This window comes from Pristis pectinata, chromosome 9, assembly GCF_009764475.1.
Source record: "Pristis pectinata isolate sPriPec2 chromosome 9, sPriPec2.1.pri, whole genome shotgun sequence".
NCBI lineage: Eukaryota > Metazoa > Chordata > Chondrichthyes > Rhinopristiformes > Pristidae > Pristis > Pristis pectinata.
In genome coordinates, this window is record NC_067413.1 from 55,325,366 (window position 1) to 55,339,120 (window position 13,755).

Consider the following 13,755-nt stretch of genomic DNA (forward strand, 5'->3'; position numbering starts at 1 on the left):
ATCAGGGACCTTCAGAAGCATTCAAAAATATTACTGCTGTAACAGTACACTGGGGTCTTGGCATTACCACCTATCAATTGTTTTTTTTTTGACTTTTTGTGGACAGGACTTTACCAATTACATCCTGAACATGCTTGTACACCAAGTTCATCCTTCTGGAGGTGAAGGATGTAAACTGCATAACCTCAAACATGAATGCAAACAGTGAGATATTTTCACAAGTTTCAGGCCAATATGTTTAACTTAAAAAGATTCAATATTTCAACCAATAAAAGTAATGAAATGACGAATAACACATCAAAATTGGCATAGAAACATTCTCAGGAAATTCTAAGGAAAACTAGACTTAAACATTTCAATATTTTCTTGGACTTACCTTTCTAATAAGTGAATCAATAGAAAAAAATCATTTGAATACTATCTCACCTGCAATTCTGTTACTGTGAGAAGATGTCCCTGCAATGAATCAACATATTTAATTCTTTCTTAATAGAATCAGCAGTTTATGATAATTGTTGTCAAAATAGTTCTGCTAATAGTTCAAAATAGTTCCCAGAACCCACACAATAAAAACATTTAGGGAACCCTAAAAAGTTTGTTGGGTCTCTTGAAGAACATTGAGGTGGATTATTCCCAGGGCCTGATGGGATATACCCCAGGTTACTGAGAGATGCAAAAGATAAGATTGCTCGGGCCTTGACCAAGATCTTTGTGTCCTCTCTAGCCATAGCCAAGGTCCCAGAGGACTGGCGAATAGCTAATGTTGTCCCATTGTTCAAAAAGGGAAATAGGGATAATCCTGGAAACTAAAGACCGGTGAGTCACAAGTCAGTGGGAGGGAAGCTACTGGAGAGGATTCTTAGTGATAGGATTTATGAGTATTTGGAAAAGCATGGCCTAAATCAGGACAGTTAGCATGGCTTGATTGAATTTTTCAAGGAGGTGATCAAGGTGGTGATGATGTGGTCTACATGGATTTTTGGAAGGCATTCGACAAGGTCCCTCACGGTAGGCTCATCCAGAAGATTCAGATTAAGATCCACGTTGACTTGGCTGGTTGGATTCAAAATGGCTTGCCCATAGAAGACACAGGGTAGTGGTCTTACTCTGGCTGGAGGTCTGTGACCAGTGGTGTTCCGCAGGGATACGTATTGGAACCTCTGCTGTTTGTGATAAATTATAAATGATTTGGATGGGTGGGTTAGTAAGTTCACAGATGATATAAAGATCAGTGGTGTTGTAGATGGTGTAGAAGATTGTCACAGCATACAGTGGGATAAAGATAAGTTGCAAATACATTCAGAGAAATGGCAAATTGAGTTTAATCCAGGCAAGTGTGATGTGTTGCACTTTGGGAGATCAAATGTAAAAAGAATGTACACAGTTAATGGCTGGACCCTTAACAGCATAGATGTGCATCGGATTCTTGGGATCCAAGTCCAGAGCTGCTTGAAAGTGGCCACACAAGTCAATAGGGTGGTAAAGAAGGTGTATGGTATGCTTGAACTTGTTTGTCAAGACATTGAGTTCAAGAGTCAGGAAGTTATGATGCAGCTTTCTAAAACTCTGGTTAGGCCACATCCAGAATATTGCATTCAATTCTGGTTTCCCCATTATAGGAAGGATGTGAAGGCTATGGAGAGGGTGCAAAAGAGGTTTACCAGGATGCTGCCTGGATTGGAGGGCATGTGCTTTGAAGAGAGGTTGGACAAACCAGGGATGTTTTCTCTGGAGCAGTGGAGGCTGAGGTGAGACCTGATAGAAGTTTGTAAGATTATGAGAGGTATAGATAAACAGCCGGTATCTTTTTCCCAGGGTCAAAATGTCTAATACCATAGGGCATGTATTTTAGGTGAGAGGGGAAAGTTTTTGTTTACACAGAGAGTGGTGGGTGCCTGGAATGCGCTACCAGGGCTGGTAGTGGAGGCAAATATGACAGAGGTGTTTAAGATGTTTTTAGATAAGGAAATGAAAATGCAAAGAATGGAAGGATATGGACCATGTGCAGGCAGAAGGAATTAGGTGTCATTAGCTTAATCAGTTCAGTGCAACATTGTGGGCTGAAGTGCCTGTTCCTGTGTTGTAGTGTTCATGCTCACTGCCACAAAATGTATTTGGAAAAAATTTCAAAATATCAAAAAACTGATACATTGTTACAGATCTTCCTGCCTTCATGTTTCAAAGTGCCAGCTAAACAAACAAAATGGTGCACTCTGTTCAATGGATACAAGGAAAAAAAATAGGAGGCCACCAAATTTAGATAAGAGATCAAAACCAAAGTAACACTCTGGGGTGTCATATAGAATCAGGCATTCATGTTTGAAACCTCTATGTCTAAATTATTAATATATCCCTTTATTGTGTGTACAAAATGTCATACCAATTTTGTGGAAGCATCTGTATGAGTGTGTTGGGATGAAAGTGCAAATCATGTTTCTGATCCTTTCCATTTCAAATGAGAGTCAGACTGTCTCAGAACATTCTGGTGAACTTCTACCGGTGTGGGGTGGAGAGCATCCTGACATACAGCATTACTGCTTGGTATGCCAGCTGCACTAGGAAGGAGCAGAAGGCTCTGCAGAGGGTCATCAAGACGGCCCAAAACATCATTGGGACTCAGTTACCAGCGATGGAGGACATCTATTGGGCTCGATGTCGGAGCAGGGCTTTAAACATCATTCAAGAACCAGCTCACCCTGCTCACTACCTTTTTAAACTACTCCCCTCTGGTAGGCGATACAGGACAATACATGCACACACTACAAGACTGAAACACAGCTTTTTTCCCAAAGCTGTTAAATTGTTGAACATGGACTGACACCTCCTATACATACATACATACACATACTATGTCTTCCCCCCTTTACCGGCTGGACTCATCATGGTGTTATTTAATATATCGATATGCTGCTGATTATCATTATTATTATTATCATGGTTCATTTGCACACTGCCTTTTTATATTTTTTTATATTTTATATTTGTGTATGTTTGTTTTATTTTATAGTTATAATTGCTCTTAACAATTTACTGTTTTGGTTTTTATTTGGCAAGGGAGTGCCATCGTAATCTCGTGTTGTTGTTGCAACAGTACAATGACAAATAAAGAAATAATAATAATAATAATAAAAACATTCTCAAAACAATTAAAAGTTGGGTATTTCCCCATATATAGATCACAGTACAGGACAGCAACAGGGCCTTTGGCCCTTGTCTGTACCGAATATGATGCCAAATTAAGCTAATCCCTTCTACCTGCACATGATCCATATTCCACCCCCCCCCCACCCCAACTCCCTGCACGTTCATGTGCCTACCTAAAAGCCTCTCAAACACTACTGTTGTTTCTCCTTCCACCACCACTCCTGGCAGATCATTCCAGGCACCTACCACTCTGTGTTAAAAAAACTTACCCTGCACATCTCGTTTGAACCTCTCTCAATTTAAACCTATGCCTTTGAGTATTTGACATTTCTACCTGGGGAAAAAGATTCTGACCATCTACCCCATCTATGCCTCTTGATTTTATAAACTTCTATCAGGTCGCCCCTCAGCCTCCGACGCTCCAGAGAACACAATCCAAATTTGTTCAACCTCTCCTTATAGCTTATACTCTCTAATCCAGGCAGCATCTCTTGTGCACCCTTTTCAAAGCCTCCACATCCTCCCTGCAAAGTGGCAACTAGAACTGCACACAGTACCCCAAGTGCAACCTAACCAAAATTCTATATAGCTGTGACATGACTTCCTGACTCTTATACCCCGACCCATGAAGGCCATATGCCTTCTTTACCACTCTATCTACTAGTGTTATCACTTTTAAGGAGCTGAAAGCTCCCCAAGATTTCCTCAAATCACTTGTTTTCATTTTCAGTCATGGCAATAGTAGAATTGTCTAATCTTTAAGGATCATTCAATCCCTACATGCTCCTAATTGCTGTCCAAGCTCTCACAATGTTGCAATTTATCCTGTTTCCTTTGCAGGCTGCTCTGCCTGTCTGAACACCACCATGATCTCTCCTGGTACTGCCACTAACCAGAGTCAGTCTTATCCTGCCATCCTCAACTCCCATCAGTCCTCCATTATTTTCCATGTGCATGGAAATGACCCAAATGTACCCAGATTTTGACATTCTACCACTGACATTTTGACAGATTTTGACATTTCCACCCACCATTCTCCATAAGACTACAAGATATAAGAGCAGAATTAACCCACTTGGCCCATTGAGTCTGCTCTGCCATTCAATCATGGTGGATTTTTTTTTCAATCCCATTCTCCCACCTTCTCTCCGTAACCCTTAACCCCCTTACGAATCAAGAACTTATCAATCTCTGCCTTAAATACACCCAATGACTTGGCCTCCACAACCCTCTGTGGCAATGAATTCCACAGATTCACCATCTACCGGCTTAAAAAAATTCCTCCTCATCTCAGTTTTAAAGGGATGTCTCTTTATTCTAAGGCTGTGCCCTCAGAGGCTAGACTTATTAATGTCCACTCTATCCAGGCCTTTCAGTATCCGGTAGGTTTCAACGAGATTGCCCCTTATCCTTCTGAACTTCTGAACTCCATCGAGTACAGGCCCAGAGACATCAAATGCTCCTCTACGTTATGTCTTTCATTCCTGGGATCATTCTTGTGAACCTCCTCTGGACCCTCTGCAGGGCCAGTACATCCTTCCTTAGATATGGGGCCCAAAATTGCTCACAATATTCCAAACGTGGTCAGACCAATGCCTTACAAAGTTTCAGTGTAACCCTTTTTATATTCTAGTCCTCGTGAAATGAATGCTAACATTGCATTTGCCTGCAAGTTAACCTTAAGGGAATCCTGAACTAGGACTCCCAAGTCCCTTTGCACCTCTGATTTCTGAATTTTCTCCCCATTTAGAAAATAGTCTACACCTTTATTCTTCCTACACTGTACTCCATCTGCCACTTCTTTGTCCACTCTCCCAATCTGTCCAAGTCCTTCTGCAGACTCCCTGCCTACACGACACTACCTATCCCTCCACCTATCTTGGTATTGTCTGCAAGCTTGGCCACAATGCCATCAGTTCCTTCATCCAGAGCATTAATGCATAAAGTGAAAAGTTGTGGTTCCACTGACCCCTGTGGAACTCCACTAGTCACTAACAGCCATCCTGAAAAGGACTCCTTTATCCCCACTCTCTGACATCTGCCAGTCAGCCAATCTTCTATCCATGCTAGTATCTTGCCTCTAACATCATGGGCTACTCACATACTGACGTCTCTCATGATCAATGTAACATTGACTTTCTCACATGCCTTTTCTATCTCCTGGTGTATTTTGTAACCTACATCTTGACTACTATTTGGAGGCTTGAAGATAACTCTCATCAGGGTCATTTTACCTTTGTGCTTCCTCAGCTCTGCTCTCAAAGATCCTACATCTTCTGATCCTATATCGCTCCTTGCTATCAATGTAGTTTCATTTTTTTACCAACATGGCCACCTCTCCCCCTCTGCCCACTTGCGTGTCTTTTCAATGGGATGCAAATCCTTGGATGTCTAGCTCTGATCCTCTTTCAGCTATGTCTCCGTGATACCCACGGCATCATACCAGCCAATTTCAATCTGCGCTGTAAATTTATTTACCTTGTTACATATACTGTGTGCATTCAAATACAAACCTTCAGTTCCGTATTCACCACTTCCCCTCTCAAACCCGTTCCCGTGTTGCCTGAAGTTAGTTTCCTAACCCTTTCTAAACTCTGTCCTTTTTAAATAATTTCTCTTGTGCTCTCCTTCCCTTTAACTTCTTCCTCAATTTTCCATGCCGTTGAACTCACCCACCTACTGTTTTGTTTAAAGCCCTTTCTACAGCCCTGATTATGCTATTCACCAGGACTCTGGTTCCAGCATGATTTAGGTGAAGCCTGTCCCATCGGAATAGCTCCTTCCTTCCCCAGTACTAGTGCCATTGTTCTACAAATTCAAACCACTTCTCCCACACCAATCTTAGAGCCATGCTTTTATCTCTTTAATCTCGTTGACCTTGCGCCAATTCGCGTGTGGCTCAGGTAGTAATCCCCTTTTTGGTTCTGCTTTTTAAGTTTAGTCCCTAGCTGCTCATATTTCTTCAGCAGAACCTCTTTCCTTGTTCTACCAATGTCATTGGTACCCACACTGACCAGAACAACTGGATCTTTCCCCTCCCACTCCAAATTCCTTTGCAGACCAGCTGAGATGTCCTGAGCTCCCTTCTGATTTGCCATAGGCCCAGTTCTTGCACTCTCTCCCGACTTGCTGAGCACTGGTTCCTTTTAACTGCACCTGTTTCTGGGTTTCCCAGGCTCTCTTGAAACTTGCCAGGGCCTTATTTCCCACATTTTTTACATTTATCAACTTCACTAGAGCATTTCAACATCTTTTGAAAAAATTAATTAGAAGTGTATTGCAGTGATATGCTTGTCTGGCACCACTAAAGCCCCAAGCATGCCGGATTAATAAGAGTTTTACTGTAATGGAACACAAAAGCACCAATAATGATATTTTATGAAAACAAAGGCAAGCTACTTTACCTATCCAGTTCAAAACCAATTTCAGTTTTGTATTGTCATTTTATGCTCAATTTGTGGTTACCCTTCAAAAGTTGCATAAATTGGCAGATACAACAAAGCTTACAAGTGATATCACAACAGAAGTTCTGAGCAATGTGCACCACCATTCACGCATAAGGCAGCGCTCATCCATAATTAAGATTAGATACTACCTGTTCTGTATTTTGATTTCCCTCATCACACAGCTGATGTTTGGCTTGTAACTCTTCCAGTTGCATCTGTAGATCATTCACCTTAGCTGTCATTTCTTCTTCCCGAGTCTTTAAAAATGTCATAATTATTAAGTCACAATTTTATTTATTCTACTCAAGGAGAAATGCATGAGAAGAAAGACACACATTGAGGATGAGATCAACACCAGATTTCAGAGTACAAGACATCGGTCACACAGGTGTTGAGTTTGTTGTCACATCAACTGAAGAAAATTGTGTGAAAAAAACTTGGGCATTTCTTGGATCTTTCACCTGGCTTTCATGAAAATGGTTCCAGTTCTATGGATAAATACCATATCATAATACTGTCATAGGACATAGAAAACTTACAGCACAATTCAGGCCCTTCGGCCCACAAAGCTGTGCCAAACATGTCCCTACCTTAGAGACCCATAGCCCTCTATTTTTCTCAGCTCCATGTACCTATCCAAAAGTCTCTTAAGAGACCCTATCGTATCCGCCTCCACCACCGTTGCCGGTAGCCTATTCCACGCACTCACCACTCCCTGAGTAAAAAACCTACCCCTGACATCTCCTCTGTACCTACTCCCCAGCACCTTAAACCTATGTCCTCTTGTGGCAACCATTTCAGCCCTAGGAAAAAGCCTCTGGCTATCTACCTGATCAATGCCTCTCATCATCTTATATACCTCTATCAAGGTGAAGAGGAGATTTACAAGGATGCTGCCTGGACTGCAGAGCATGCCTTATGAAAGCAGGTTGAGGGAACTCGGCTTTTTCTCCTTGGAGCAACGGAGGATAAGGGGGGACCTGATAGAGGTATATAAGATGATGAGGGGCATTGATCGGGTAGATAGTCAGAGGCTTTTCCCCAGGGCTGAAATGGTTGCCACAAGAGGACACAGGTTTAAGGTGCTGGGGAGTAGGTACAGAGGAGATGTCAGGGGTAAGTTTTTTACTCAGAGAGTGATGAGTGTGTGGAATGGGCTGCCGGCAACGGTGGTGGAAGCGGAAACGATAGGGTCTTTTAAGAGACTTTTGGATAGGTACATGGAGCTGAGAAAAATAGAGGGCTATGGGTCTCTAAGGTAGGGACATGTTTGGCACAGCTTTGTGGGCCGAAGGGCCTGAATTGTGCTGTAGGTTTTCTATGTTTCTATGTTTCTATCCTGTTTATGAAATGGATTACATTTGATGTCTTGTGCTGCAAGTAGTGGGGGATATAAAAGAGGAGATGCTATTGTTCAAGGAATTAGTCAAGGAATGCATCACTTCAGTGTTGAGGAGGGATATCCAAGAAGGCTCCTCAAACTAGCCATATTAGTGGAAATGCTGGCCTTCATTAGTTGAACACAAGAGCAGGGCCAGACCTCAGCTGGAGTACTGCATCTAGTTCTGGTCACCACATGACACCAATGATACGATAGTACTGGAAAGGGTGCAGAGGACGTTCACCAGGATGGTGCCTGGGATGAAGCATTTCAGTTATGAGGAGATACCAAGACTAGGTTTGTTTTCCCTGGAGCAGAGGAGGTTAAGGGGGACATGACTAAGGGGTGCGATACAGTAACTGCAGGAAACTATTTCCCATATCAGAGACAGATAAAACTAGAGAACAGAGACTCAGGGTAAAGGGGAACAGATTTAGAGGAGATCTGAGGGGTCCTTTCTCTCCCTACAGACTGGAATACTCTACCTGAGAGAGTGATGGAAGCAGAGTGGCAGCAAATGACACCATTTAAGTGGTGTCCAGACAAGTACTTGAATTACCTTGGCATTGAAGGCAATGGGCCAAGTGCTGGAACATGGGATTATACGGTGAGGGTGTGGAGGGCCGAATGGCCTGTTTCCATGCACTATGACTCTGTGAAAAAGGGTGTCATTGCTTTGCTGGGATTGTATTACAGACATCTTAACAGTCAACAGGAGAGAGAGGAACAGATATGTAGGCAAATAACAGAGACATGAATAAAAATGGGGTTACTTTTATAGGGGAAAAATAGGGGATTTCAATTTTCCAAATAATAAATGGGATTGCCCTCGTGTAAAAAGCTCTGAGGGAGTGGAATTTTTCAGATGTGTCCAGGAGACCTTTTTGACACAGTATGTAGAAACACCAACAAGGGAAGGAGCATTATTGGATCTTATGTTGGAGAATGTCGCCAGTCAAATGGAGGGAACTTCAGCAGGGAAGCATTTTGGAAACAGCGACTATAAGTCCATGTGTTTCCAGGTAGTTACGGAAAAAGATAGGGATGGACCACGAATAAAGGTCTTAAATTGGATGAAGACCAAGTTCACTAAAATAAGACAGGATCTGGCAAATGTAGATTGGCAGCATCTACTTGTAGATGGCTACATCTGCACAGTGGAAAGCATTCAAAGCACTCTGAGAGTTCAGGGCCATTATGCTCCTGGAAGGGTGAAAGCCAAGGAATGCTGAGGGACAGCAAGAGTTGGATAAAAAGAAAAAAGGGAAGCATATGGCAGGCATAGAGGACTAAATATGGGGAGGCCCATCAAGAGTACAGGTGTAAGGAGGTGTTTAGAAAGGAAATTAGGAACGCAAAGTGGTCTTGAAATAATCACTAGCTGAAAGGATTAAGGTAAATCTGAAGGTGTTTTATAAATATATCAAGGGGAAAACAATAACCAGAGAAAAAGGATACATTAGGGACAACGGGAGCAATCGGTATATAGGCTGGAAGGTATAAGTGAGGTCCAAAAAAAACTTTTCATTGGTATTCACAAAGAAAATGGACATTGTAGTTGCAGGATTCCACAAAGGGGAAGGTGAAATTCTAGAACAAGTCTCTATAAATAAAGAGGAGGTGCGTGATGCATCAGCGGGCTTAAAGATGGTTAAGTCCCCAGGACTGGTCTGTTTTCCCTGGAGCAGAGGTGACCAAGAGGGGACATGACTGAGGTATATAAAATTATGAGGGGTATAGATAGGGCACACTGCAGAAAACTTTTCCCCATATGAGAGGTAAACAGACCCAGAGGACATAGATTTAGGGTAAGGGGCAAGAGATTTGGAGGGGGTCTGACGGGTAGCTTTCTCACCCAGAGAACAGTGAGTACTGGAATACACTGCCTGAGAGAGTGATGGAAGCAGCAATTAAGAAGTGGCCAGATGAGCTATGCGTCAAGTGCTGAAAGATGGGATTATTATGGATGGGTGCCCACTGGTCAGTGAGGATGTGGTGAGTTTAATGGGCTGTTTCCATGCTGTATGACTAAATGACATTCAGCTTGATATTGGTTGAAGGAATTATAACAGAACCTCCACTAAAGGAAAAACAATCCAATAGAATTTTTAAAAAAATTATTAGAGAGCATAGATTCCAAACGGAAATCCTCTGCTGACCAATGTGCTTGAATTTTTTGAAGTAGCAGTGTAGACGACGATAATATTATTGATGTAACATCTATTTTGATAAGGCATTCCTTAACAGACTGATCACTGTTAGAGGATGCACAGTCAGCAGACAAACAGTGAAGTGCACAGCTACCTCGACAGCTTCAAGAAAAAGAAGAACGTAGAGATAAAGTGTAATTACTATGTCTGTGCATTTGGAAAAGCATGGCTGAATTAGGGACAGTCAGCATGGCTTTGTGTGGGGCAGGTCACATCTTACTAACTTGAGTTCTTTTTTTGAGGTGGTGACAAAAGTGATCGATGAAGGTAGAGCAGTGTTTGTTATCCACATGGATTTTAGTAAGGTGTTTGACAAGGTCCCTCATGATAGGCTCATCCAGAAGATTAAGATGCATGGGATCCATGGTGACTTGGCAGTTTGGATTCAGAATTGGCTTGCCCATAGAAGACAAGGGGGTAATGTCGATGGGTCTTATTCTGGCTGGAGATTACAGAGAACATAGAATATTACGGCACTGGACAGGTCATTCAGCCCATGATGTACCGATCTTGAGGCCAATTTATACTAAATGATCTCTTCCTGTGTATCATCCATAAATCTCCATTCCTTTCATATTCATGTGTTTACCTAAAAGCCTTTTGAACTCCACTAAACTGCCTGCTTCCACTACCACACCTAGCAACCTGTTCCAAGCACCTACCATTCTCTGCATAAAAAGAACTTGCCCCTCACGTCACCTTTAAATGTCCCCCCCAACCTTAAAAGCATGTCCTCTGGTGTTTGACATTTCTACCCTGGGGAAAAGGTTCTGACCATCTACCCTATTTATGCCTCTCATAATTTTGAAAACCTCCATCAGGTCTCTTCTCAGTCTCTGACGCTCTGGAAAGAACAACCCAATTTTGTTCAACCTTTCCTTATAAGGGTAGTGCAGTGGATGTGGTCTACATGGATTTTAGTAAGGCGTTTGACAAGGTTCCACATGGTAGGCTTCTTCAGAAGGTCAGAGGCCAAGGGATCCCGGGAAGCTTGGCCGTGTAGATTCAAAATTGACTTGCCTGTAGAAAGCAGAGGGTTGTGGTGGAGGGAGTGCATTTGGACTGGAGGGCTGTGACTAGTGGTGTCCCGCAGGGATCGGTCCTGGGACCTCTACTTCTTGTGATATTTATTAACGACTTAGATGAGGGGGTGCAAGGCTGGGTTAGCAAGTTTGCAGATGACACAAAGATTGGTGGTGTTGTGGATAGTGTGGAGGGCTGTCGAAGCTTACAGAGGGATATTGATAGGATGCAGAGCTGGGCTGAGAAGTGGCAGATGGAGTTCAATCCAGAGAAGTGTGAGGTAGTACACTTTGGAAGGACAAACTCCAAGGTGGAGTACAAGGTAAATGGCAGGATTCTGGGCAGTGTAGAGGAGCAGAGGGATCTGGGGGTTCATATCCACAGATCACTGAAAGTTGCCTCGCAGGTGGATAGGGTAGTTAAGAAAGCTTATGCGATGCTAGCTTTCATAAGCTGGGGGATCGAGTTTAAGAGTCGTGAAGTGATGATGCAGCTTTACAAAACTCTGGTTAGGCCACATTTAGAGTACTGTGTCCAGTTCTGGTCGCCTCATTATAGGAAGGATGTGGAGGTGTTGGAAAGGGTGCACAGGAGATTTACCAGGATGTTGCCTGGATTAGAGAGTATGGATTATGAGGAGAGACTAAAGGAGCTAGGGCTGTTCTGATTGGAGAGAAGGAGGATGAGGGGAGACATGATAGAGGTATACAAGACATTGAGAGGAATAAATAGAGTGGACAGCCAGCACCTCTTTCCCAGTGCGCCAATGCTCAAAACAAGAGGACATGGCTATAAGGTATTGGGTGGGAAGTTCAAGGGAGATATCAGAGGGAGGTTTTTCACCCAGAGAGTGGTTGGTGCATGGAATGCGCTGCCTGGGGTGGTGGTGGAGGCTGATACATTGGACAAGTTCAAGAGATTGTTAGATAAGCATATGGAGGAATTTAAGTTAGAGGGATATGTGGGAGGAAGGGGTTAGATAGTCTTTGGTGTGGTTTGAAGGGTAGCACAACATGGTGGGCCAAAGGGCCTGTATTGTGCCATAATGTTCTATGGTTCTATGTCAGACATGGACTTGTCTGACAGCAGTTGCCCCCAATCAACATCCCTTAGCTCCTCTCTTATCGTGTCGTAATTTGCCCTCTCCCAATTTAATATCTTCCAGCAAGATCCAAAATTTATCCTTACTCATAACTGTCTTAAAGCATAATGAGTTATGGTCACTATTCCCTAAATAATCATCCACTATCAGGTCTGTCATCTGGCCTGGTTCATTTCCCAAAACTAGGTCCAGTATGTTTTCTCCTCTACTTGGACTCTCCATATACTGTTTCAAGAACTCCTGCTGAAATAGTGGTGTTCCACAGGGATCCAGAATGGGATGTCTGCTTGTGAGATATATATAAATAACTTGAATGAAAATTTGGATGAGTAGGTTAGTAAGTTTGCAGATGACACAAAGATTGGTAGCATTATGGATAATGTAGACGACTGCCAAAGGATACAGCAAAATACAGATCAGTTGGGAGAATGGCAGACAGAGTTTAATCTGCGCAAGTGTGAGGTATTCAACTTTAGGAGATCAAATGTAAAATTAAAATACACAGTTAATGGCAGGACCCTTAACAGCATTGATGTATGGAGGGATCTTTGGGTGCAAGTCTATAGCTCCCTGAAAGTGGCCACACAATCTGATAGGGTGGCAAAGAAGGCGTATGGCATGTTTGCCTTTATTAGTCGAGGTATTGAGTTCAAGACGGTGTTACAGACTAGGTTACTATTGGTGAATGTCCCTTTAAGATAGAGCATAGTGGTGTGTGTGTGTGTGTGCGCGCGCACGCGCGCGTGTGTTTATGTCAACAGAAGATAAAGGACGTAATGACGTTTTTGGAGCAGTCAGTCAGAAGAGAGAGAGGGAGACACCAGCCTGCTAGTTTCTCTATCGATGGATGAGAAACAATAACTGTGTCTGTCACTACAATCCACGTATGGATTTTTGGAGGAATCCAGTGGAGTCCACTTTGCTGTTAACCTGCAGAGGGAAACAGGTATTTGTGTGGACGGCCACGTCTCGGATGCCTTTCGGGGTGGCAGATACTTTGGAACAAAGCAGTAGAGTTCACTTTGTTGTTGACCTGTAGAAGGAAACAGGTATTTGTGTGGACAGCCATTTTGGGGTGAGGCAGATGCGGTGGAATGGTCACTGCTGAGTAAACACTGAGGTGTCATTTGGGTTCCAAAGTGAACCATTTGGATTTCGTAATTACTCTCTATTTTCTCTCTACATCTACGCTTTGTCTTCAGTCAACAGTGGTTGTTGAAGAAGCCTTTGCTCACGTTTCACCTTATGGCTTGCTGAACTGAACTTTAAGAACCATTCCTGGACTTGGAGTTTGGGAGTTTGCCACACACACACACTACGAGTTTAGTTTTGGGGTTAACGTTTAAGATTCTAACATTATTATTTCTAACATTCTAACATTTTTACTTTTATTTTTCTTATTATCATAAGTAGCTATTAATAAAGTAGTTTTTAACACTGAATCATGAC

General features: G+C 42.7%; 1 pseudogene; it reads right to left on the bottom strand.

The window, feature by feature from the left end:
• The window catches only part of LOC127574521 (golgin subfamily A member 4-like), a 247,048-nt pseudogene that overhangs the window by 44,036 nt on the left and 189,257 nt on the right, over positions 1-13,755 (bottom strand).